This window comes from Falco biarmicus, chromosome 4 (assembly GCF_023638135.1).
Source record: "Falco biarmicus isolate bFalBia1 chromosome 4, bFalBia1.pri, whole genome shotgun sequence".
NCBI lineage: Eukaryota > Metazoa > Chordata > Aves > Falconiformes > Falconidae > Falco > Falco biarmicus.
Window position 1 is genome coordinate 99625992 of NC_079291.1, and position 8794 is coordinate 99634785.

Sequence of the window (8794 nt, forward strand, 5' to 3'; positions counted from 1 at the left end):
CATCATCTGGAAGGCAGACGCTGTTTAGATGTTACTTGTCTGTAGCTAATGAGTTTGGCATTCATAGATCCACTGCAAGAGCTGTTGCTATAGCAGGTCTGTGATGGTGTGATACTGTAGATGTATTTGAATGGTTAGCTCCAAAATAACATGAGTCTGCAATACGGCCATCAGCTTGCCTCCTCTTTACAACTTCCATTCACAGACTTAAGCAGAGACAGCTGTCCTCAGTGTTGTGAAGCCTAGTTATGCATTATGGAACAGTACCCAGTATGAATACAGATCTTTAAGGAAAGCTTCATGATGCCACCACCCTGTACATATAGGCCTTGGTACCACAATGCAACAACATGATTATTTGCAATTGTTGCTGGCAAGCAAGCCTTCTGTGTTTTGTGGACAGAAAATGCTCAAAGTTCAAGCATCTAGAACACAGTACCGTTACTACACCTCACTGGAATGGTTTTAAAACACAATAAGCCAGAAAGCACAGTTGTCAGAACTACCCCAGAAGCCTTTAAGTTCGTGGCACTCTGCGGCTGAGCTGGTTACTGAGGCTACTGACACAGGCTTTCACTTCCCCTGCAGAACAGTTCAGCGTTGAGAACGAAGGGGCCATGGTGACTTGGGCACTATAAGGACAGAGACATGACTGTCCCAAGCCCAGAAAAAGCAAAACAGGCTAAATGGCTCTTTCATCTGTTCCTGTGCAGCTGCTCATATGGCCGTACTGCCAGCACACACAGCCCCTGCTCCCAGTCTCTGCTGCTGTGGCGAGCAACCTTGCAGGTAGCTGCCCTCTCGGTAATGCAGAGGCCAAGAACAGCATTTGCAGGACAGCTGCTCTACCTCACTGCTCCTTTTTCTTTCGCTCTACATCATCTCAGCACTGCTGGGCATGGAGCACAACAGACACTCCAGCACCGGGACTCCAACTGCCTGTTACTGTGGCCAAGGAGCTCAGCATACTGAGTCACTCCAGGATGGCAGTGCCACAGGGACTGCTCTGCCTTCTTGCCAATTCAAATTTTGCCTGTGCTGCCAAGAGGACAAGCTGGTAGCAGACACCCAGGGCCATTTTGTAATTGTACACGCAGCTCTGTTGGCTGTCACGCTTCTGGAAAACAATTTCTAGTTACAAATCCTAAAATGACAGAAAAAATTACATCAAGGAAGCAAACCCTAAGAGTCAGTGCTACCCGTTGGAGCAACAGCAGTCCCCCAGAAGGCATAGTCCTGTGAGGGAACCACACCTCTTCACTGTAGCCACAAGAAAGCTGCACTGACATGCAGGCCAAACAGCAAAGAGCCCTTACAATCCTTGCCTTAAATTTCTCTCAGCAGTTGCAGGTTGATGTGAAGAGTAATCCAACATGTTTCAGCTGAGCTAAGGATCAGAACGTAAGTGCACAAATGCCTTAACAGAAATGCCCAAGAAAGGCAAGATGTCACAGTGACATTAAGATTATTGGCATTTTATAAATTTCCAAATAATTTAACTATTTTTGAGGTCACAATTTGACAGAATGCTCAATCACATGTATACTATTAAACTCAATACATAAGTGTCCCTAGGTCCTTCAGCATCTCTGCAGTCTCATTTCAGCAATTTCTCTCAAAATGCTGAACTAGCTGAAAAGATTTGGCAAATAGAGCCCCTCGGTTACTAGTTCTCTATTTCTCACAGTGGCACACATAGCTCCCAAGCACTTAATTCAGCTGCACACCTGTTTTACCATTCTCTTGGACAGAATCATTCAGTAATGGACTGCAATCTGTATGCAAGAGTTGAGCAGTATGCAAAAACAGATCAGAATATTGACGGCTGTGGGATTCAGAAGTCCGGGAAATGCTCTTGGACTAGAGATCTCCAGCACATACATTTTTTGGCTACACTGAAGGTAGGAGACAGCACAGGACAGGTGAGAAGAGCTCATGACTCTGCTGTGTGGAAGACAGCAGACGGATGATCCCTGAAGCGTTACCAAATGCTCTCACATATGGTAATTTGCTATTAGGTAATTCACCAACAGAGTTGCTCTATGCAGCATTTTAAGAAGGTTAGTCTGATGCAAAAAGTCTTGGGATCAAAGCTGAAAGTGCTAGAGAGTTGCTCCATGGACATTAACTCCACGCTGTCCAAAACCCTACACCAACTTCAATGCTAACATTATGTGTCTCCTGTGAAGACAGGCTGAGGGAGTCAGGGTTGTTCAGCTTGGAGAAGAGAAGGTCCTGGAGTGATATTAGAAATAAATTCTTTACTGTGAGGGTGGTGAGACACTGGAACAGGTTGCCCAGAGAAGCTGTGGATACCACCCCCCTGGAAGTGTTCAAGGCCAGGCTGGATGGGGCTTTCAGCAATCTGGTCTAGTGGAAGGTGTCCCTGCTCATAGCAAGAGGGTTGGAACTAGGTGATCTTCAAGGTCCCTTCCAACCCAGACCGTTCTATGATTCTATCTGACAATGTCTGGTCTGGCAAGAGCACCTCTGAAGCCCTGGTTCCTGTGCTTTAAATTTTTGTTGTCTGAAGAACTTCCACCCAAGCACAGAGCACTTGCAGGGCACTGTCAGGAGCATCTTCTTAAGCATTTGTTTGGCCAGGTGTTCACAGAGGTTGGCATTTCTTTATGGAGATTAGAGAGCCCAGGAACTCCTCACAGGCTCACACAGGAGGACAGGGACATGGCCATGTCAGGGGCATGGCAGAGGGATTTCAAGAGCACAGTATCCAGGAGTCTGGACCAGAGGGTGGAAACAGGCTGCACTCAGTTCTTAAGGTAAATCTGGGAGGCCACCTAACCAAAATGTGAAATGGTACGGTATAGGAGAGCTAAAAAAACAGAGATTGAAACAAAAATGATTTTAAAATAGGCACAAAAGGGTAGAAACTTTAAGCTGAAAACACTACTTCTATGTAGTAATTTTCGCAATTATCATAATAGGACAAGTTGTCAAATATACCCATTCTATTTACAGAACGACATGCAATTTGGTCAGAAAACTAGTTTCATCAGCATGGACAAATGCTTGAATACAATCAGCTTCCCCCACCTGCACAATCCCAGGTACAACTACCCTCCTGCCACAGCAGAGCTGCAAGGAAGGGCAGGATGCAAGAAAAGACCACATTCTGCTTGTGATAACTTCAGCAGCAGCATGAATCCCATCACTGCAACTCAGCTGACAGGCAATGCTAAATTATGCTGCAATAAGCTGACATGCATGTTTTTTCACTGAAACCCAGAAGCTCCAAAGGCAGCACTGCCTTTAAATTCAGAATTATGGAAAACTGCAAAAAAGAATGAGAATGGTGATGACTTGAAATTCTCTGCACCTGCAGATACACAGCTTGTTAACAACAGCACTCTATTTAGTTGATACCTTACAGCTGTGTACCCCGATGGCTCACCACAAATTCTAGGTGGGTATTTAGAGCAAGTGGTCTTGCAATTCCTAAACTCCAGCGCCCAATACAGAACCAGCCTAGCTAAGCTGCCACGAGGAACAAAGATCATTCCACCTACAGCCCCAATGACATAGGGACCAGAGACTTTCCCCACGAGACAAAAGGGGAACAGATACAAGTAGCAAGATAAAAATCACAACGTTCCCATACTTCAAGAAGGGAAATGAATTATCATTTCCTACAAGGCAGTAGCTGTAAAGTTGCAGGAATTTTGGAAGCAGCAGCACTGGTGCAGAGTAGAGAGACGGGGGAAACTCAACCCACCAGTTCCATGCTCTTCCGTAGCTGAACTTCAAAGCCAAAAGCAATGCAAAAATCTCACATTTGCCAGGCACAGGAGAAGCATCCTCACAGTATTTGCAGTGTTCATACTGCAAGCAAATAACTGCAGTTCACATCCCATTAGACCCCGATATCTGGGAATTTCCTTAGGATCTATATCGTTTGAAGATTCACCTCACATTTTGATCGACACCTAAAATCTTCCTATCAGATCATGCTACCACAAAGTTCCTTTCTATTTCACCTGCCACCCCCCACCCCCCTGCCTTTTGCTTTCTTGGGAGTGGCCAGTAAGATTTAGAAGTGAATTTCTAACATTAAATTCAGGATATTAGAAATAGTTTAAAAGTGGATCCAATAAAAAAAAAAAAATCAAATCCACCTAAACTGACACCATTTGTTTCTTTTTCACTGCTCCCCCCGTCCCCAGCATTGGGAGGCAGTACTTAATTCTAGTTAATGAAAAGGAGACCTAAATTGCTTCCTGCAACCTCAAAATATCTCAGATATCTTAAGTTACTACTTGGCTAAAAAAAAAATTATTAGCAGTGAAAACAAGTCCTCCGCATTTATTACTTAAGCAGCTGGAGAGAAAAAGCAGAGCCTTAAAGAGATCACACCAAAGCACTGTGGTTCTTCCATTAGTAAAGGCTGCATGTCAGTACAGGTCGAAATATCCTGCTTCATGTTTTTGCACCTTTGCAGCTTAGCAAGTCTGAGCTCCAGCAGCTACAACCCAGGCCAGTTTATTAAGCAGGGGCACACAATAGTTACCACTATAGCATGAAAGCCGATCCTATATGCTTCTAGAGAGCTAGATCCTCTAACATTTTTTCAGGGTCCCTAGACTCAGTGTGCCAAGGGGGAAGATCTTTTGGCTCTCATCAGTGTGTAACACATGAGATTACTTTCTGAATTGAATTAAGTGTCTACTCTGCCTCCTGGAACAACAGTGTCATGCCACCAGGCCGTGCACTTAAAGTCTCAAATGCTTGTCCCTGAAAAACACACGCAAGAATTTTCTAAGAATTGTCTTCCGGCACCAAGATCAAACCAGACAACGCTCAAATAACGATCAATATGAATCTCCTCTAAAGACATCATCACAACCATCAGGTCATCAAAGACACCTCCAATAATAGGACAAGAAAAATGATACCAGCACAATGAAAGACCAGCTGGCACATTCCCATAAAGGCAAAAGCAGCCCTCCTGTGGTTTTGATGAACAGCAGAAGATGAATCCTTTCAGATACAGTAATCCTGCAATCAGATACTCAAGAGAACCACAAATAAATGTGAATCAAATCCAGGGCTCTAACAGATTATGGGGAATGCAAAGGAGAGTCAGTAGAATGCACCAGCTGTCCAGCACTCAGAGCACAAAGACATTTCACTGAAGATCCAGGTAAGCGAGAAGGGCACTGGTCCAACCCCTGCTTCCTGAAACTAGCTTGTATCTGGAGGGCTAATTCTTACAAGAAAGCAGGCAGGCTCATGCCTCCTCTGACTGCTACCACCCTGCACAGCCTGCAAGTTGGGATAAATCAAAGCCCTATCATCTTCCTCCAGGATGCCCTTATGCAAGATCGGGAGGGTTCTGCTCAGAACTTGGCTACAAAAGCCAGTTTGAAGTTTCAGGAGAAAAAAAAAAAAAAAAGAAACAACAGCTACAAACAAACAAAAAAGGAACTGATGGAGAGGCTGCCCGGGAGGAGGATAAACCAAAGTCCTTGTAAGTTTGCTTTGACAGGCAGCAAGAAGGACTGAGACAGAGAGGAAGATGACAGAAGAGAAATGAGTCTGACTGATTCAGAGGGAGACCTTTTACCACAAAAAATACTGAGCATTTGTGGGAAGCGGTTGCTTCACCTTCTCCTGAACTTCCCCTCATCCGCTGTTCTCCCTCCCCAGGTGACACTAAAACATAAGGCATTTCTTCTACTGGAAAAGATAGCATGCCTCCGTGTACACAACACTGCTGTCTAAATTAACCACCCCAGAAAGCAAACAGCAATAGTGGAAGACAGCAAGTGCAATTACTTTTGTTTTCCTGTTGGACAGTGCTGGCGAGCACACACCCCACACACAGACAGCCTGGGTGGGTGCTTTTTCCTTCAGAGCACACCCAACATACAACAGGCATTGCTGATTTGGCAGGCAGTCTCTCTCCAGGCACACGGGGCCACCTTCAGCAGCAACAGATACTTTCCAGACTTGTTCAGTCCTCGCAGTCTCTGCTGACGCTGCTAGGGAAGCCCAAGCGTGCCAGCAGCAGCAACGCTGGCAGAAACAGCCCCGCTTTGCACAAAGACTGGCACTGAAGCGAAGGGAACGGCTCCGTGCGCTCCATGCAGCTCTGCCAGCTATTCCCTCTGCCCTTATATGGGAACATCCCTGGCCCCACTGGGAATAGGATGCTGGTGGACACGAAAGGTAAGGCAGTACCTGAGCTGTCAGCACGCGAGGGCAGAATTCTTCTTTTCCGAAAAGCAAGCAGAACCCAGGAGCCCAGACTCTTTACAGCACTTAAGCGGGAGAAAGCAGAGATTAAGGAGTGTCAACAGCTGACAGTCTGTGCCCACCTTTCTCAAGAGAGTTATGCTGGTAATTTTAATCTTATTAAATATTGTTAATCGTATTACTAACCTAACTCTTTTCACATGTTGGAAGAAATTTAAAGAGAAAAAATCCATATACGACCATGCTATGTTAAATACTTTCTAGCCAAATCTCAGTTCAGGGTGAGTCCCTGGCTTGCAGATTCCAGTTGTGCTACACACCGGTGTGGATGAACGTGGAAATAGTCTGCTCAGCACCAGATTACTAACAGGTCACCTTCCCTGCCCGATTCTTCTCTGTCCATAACCCGCTTGCAGTCTTCTCCTGGGATTCTGCTAGGCATTCCTGGCCTCTCAAAGTGACCCTATTAAAATCTATGCAATTCCATGCCCGGTTTGTAACAATCAAGGGGAAACACCACTTTCTCCATTAGAATGCAAAACCACGTAGTACAAAAGCCCAGTGCATCAGCTGCCTCCTGAATCAGGGCAAACGCCTCCATCACTGGCTTAGCTCCCAATGTCACAGACACATCACTAATGTCATGCTCATCAAATTCTGCATTTTACACACAAGACATAATGCAAGACTCCTGCGACCTCCCTTCAAAAAGTGAGACCAGAAACGAGCAGGCCACATTCAACACTCCACCTTATACAGAACAAGGCACTTGTTTAGTTAAATACAGACCCTGCTGTTTTACAACACTCAGGATCGTAGCCCCTTCCTTTATAACTACAGCAGCCGTCCAGGTAATTCTCTCAGGACTACTCCTGTTCCAGACTGCTGCCCTGAGATAAAGCAGCAGTCATAGAAAGTTTAGATTTGAGAAAAGAAAGATCTCAAGTTGCACTGATGTAACAGAAAACACACCTGCATAGGGGGCCCAAACACTTGCTGCAAACTGTTTAAAAGGAATGTGTTCAAGGTGGAAAACGAGATCTCCAGAGCTACAGGACTTCACTACTCAGTTTCAGTACAGACAGTGAAATCAATGCTGAGGGGAAAGAGGTGAACACGTGGCCTTCCAGAAGTTAAAGGTATTGTATTTGACAGAAAGCCACCTTCTAACAGTTCCGTTTGGTTTTTTTACTGTTGCTGGAAAAAGTGTTGAACAGATTGAAGAAGGCAGACAACTTAGCCTCCCCTAGGTTAATAATCTAAAGGCATGCGTAAGTTAGCAAAACAGCTTTAATTATTAAGCAACTGTGCTTGCTGTAGAGGACGTTATTGCTGCCTCTGAGGTTGAAGTTTCAGGAATACGATGACACTGCCTTGTAACTATTGTTTTTTTTTTAAACGTTGCCTGGCTTCAGCCCCTGCTTGCTGCCCCACTGCTCGCAGCTGGCCCTCCAAGCCCTGGAACAGGGCTGGTCCCTGAAGACAGTCCTTCTAATCAGCAGAAGGATTGAGAAGTTACCTTGAGCTCCCCAAGTAACACAGCCCCTGGCTCTTTCCTGCACTGGAAAATTCTTATCATCCTCCGAAAGCGGCACCCGCACCAAACCTGAAGGCTGCACCCACAGGACACAGGTGACAGCCCGGTCACAGCCCCGGCCCCAGCACCGCTGGCGGTTCACACGGCGCTTCTCCCGCGTCCCGCGCCGGGTCTTTACACCGCCGCGGCTGCCAAACGCCCGCCCGGCACAAGGCGCCGGCTCCCGGCACGGAGCGGCCCCGCCACCGCCGCTTCCCGGAGGCACGGCGGCCCCAGCGCGCCCCCGGGGCCGGGCAGCACCCCCCGCCCGGCGCCCCCAGTGCTGCCAAGGTCGCGGTGGACGCACCCGCCGCGCCCGCCCAGCCGCGGCCCCGCGCCGCCGGCCGCCCGGCGGAGGGGCTCGCCCGGCCGGCCCCCGCTCCTCCCCCGACCGTGGGGCCGCGACACCCGACCGGCCCAGCGGAGTCGGCTCGGCGGGGCGCCCGTGTGTGCGTGCGGGGAGGGGGGCACCCAGCCCCCGGAGCCCCCCGGCTCGCTCCGCGCCGCCGGACCGCGGCCCGGCCCCGCCGCTCCAGAGGGGCCGCGCCCATCCCCCCACGCGGAGACAAAGCGCGGCCCCCGGGCGGCACCTGCCGCCGGCCGCTGACCCCCACCAGCGCCCCCCCCCCGGGCCGGGCACGGCGGCGGACGGCAGCCCGCGGCCACCCTCCTCCCGCCCCCCGCCGCGGACCTCCCGTCCCCCGCCGCCCCTCACCTGCCGCGGCGGCCACCCCGCTCCCCGCCGCGCCGCCGCCGAGGAGCGCTGCCCGCACCGAGCCGCGGAGCCACGGCCCCGGCCCCGCCCCCTCCGCGCCGCGCGCCGGCCACGCCCCGCGGGGCACGGTGCCCCCCCTCCGCCACGGCCCCCAGCCGCGCTCCTCCAATAGCAGCCGGTCTCCCTCCGGGGCCACGCCTTCTAGGCCGTCCCGCCCCGCCCCCGCGGGGTCCCAGCGGAGGCCGGCTGCCGGGCCCCCACGCTCGCGGCCAGCGGCGAGACCCCATTGG

General features: G+C 49.6%; 1 protein-coding gene across 3 annotated transcripts in view; it reads right to left on the reverse strand.

Moving 5' to 3' along the window:
* The window catches only part of PLXNB1 (plexin B1), an 82600-nt gene extending 74010 nt beyond the window's left edge, over nt 1–8590 (reverse strand). For 2 of the 3 annotated variants that reach the window (XM_056337272.1, XM_056337269.1), the window contains exon 1: nt 8505–8590. The gene's annotated coding sequence lies outside the window, so the exon portion shown is untranslated. The remainder of the gene's footprint in view (nt 1–8504) is intronic. The other variant, XM_056337270.1, reaches the window with a different exon arrangement.
* Nucleotides 8591–8794: the final 204 nt, after the last annotated feature.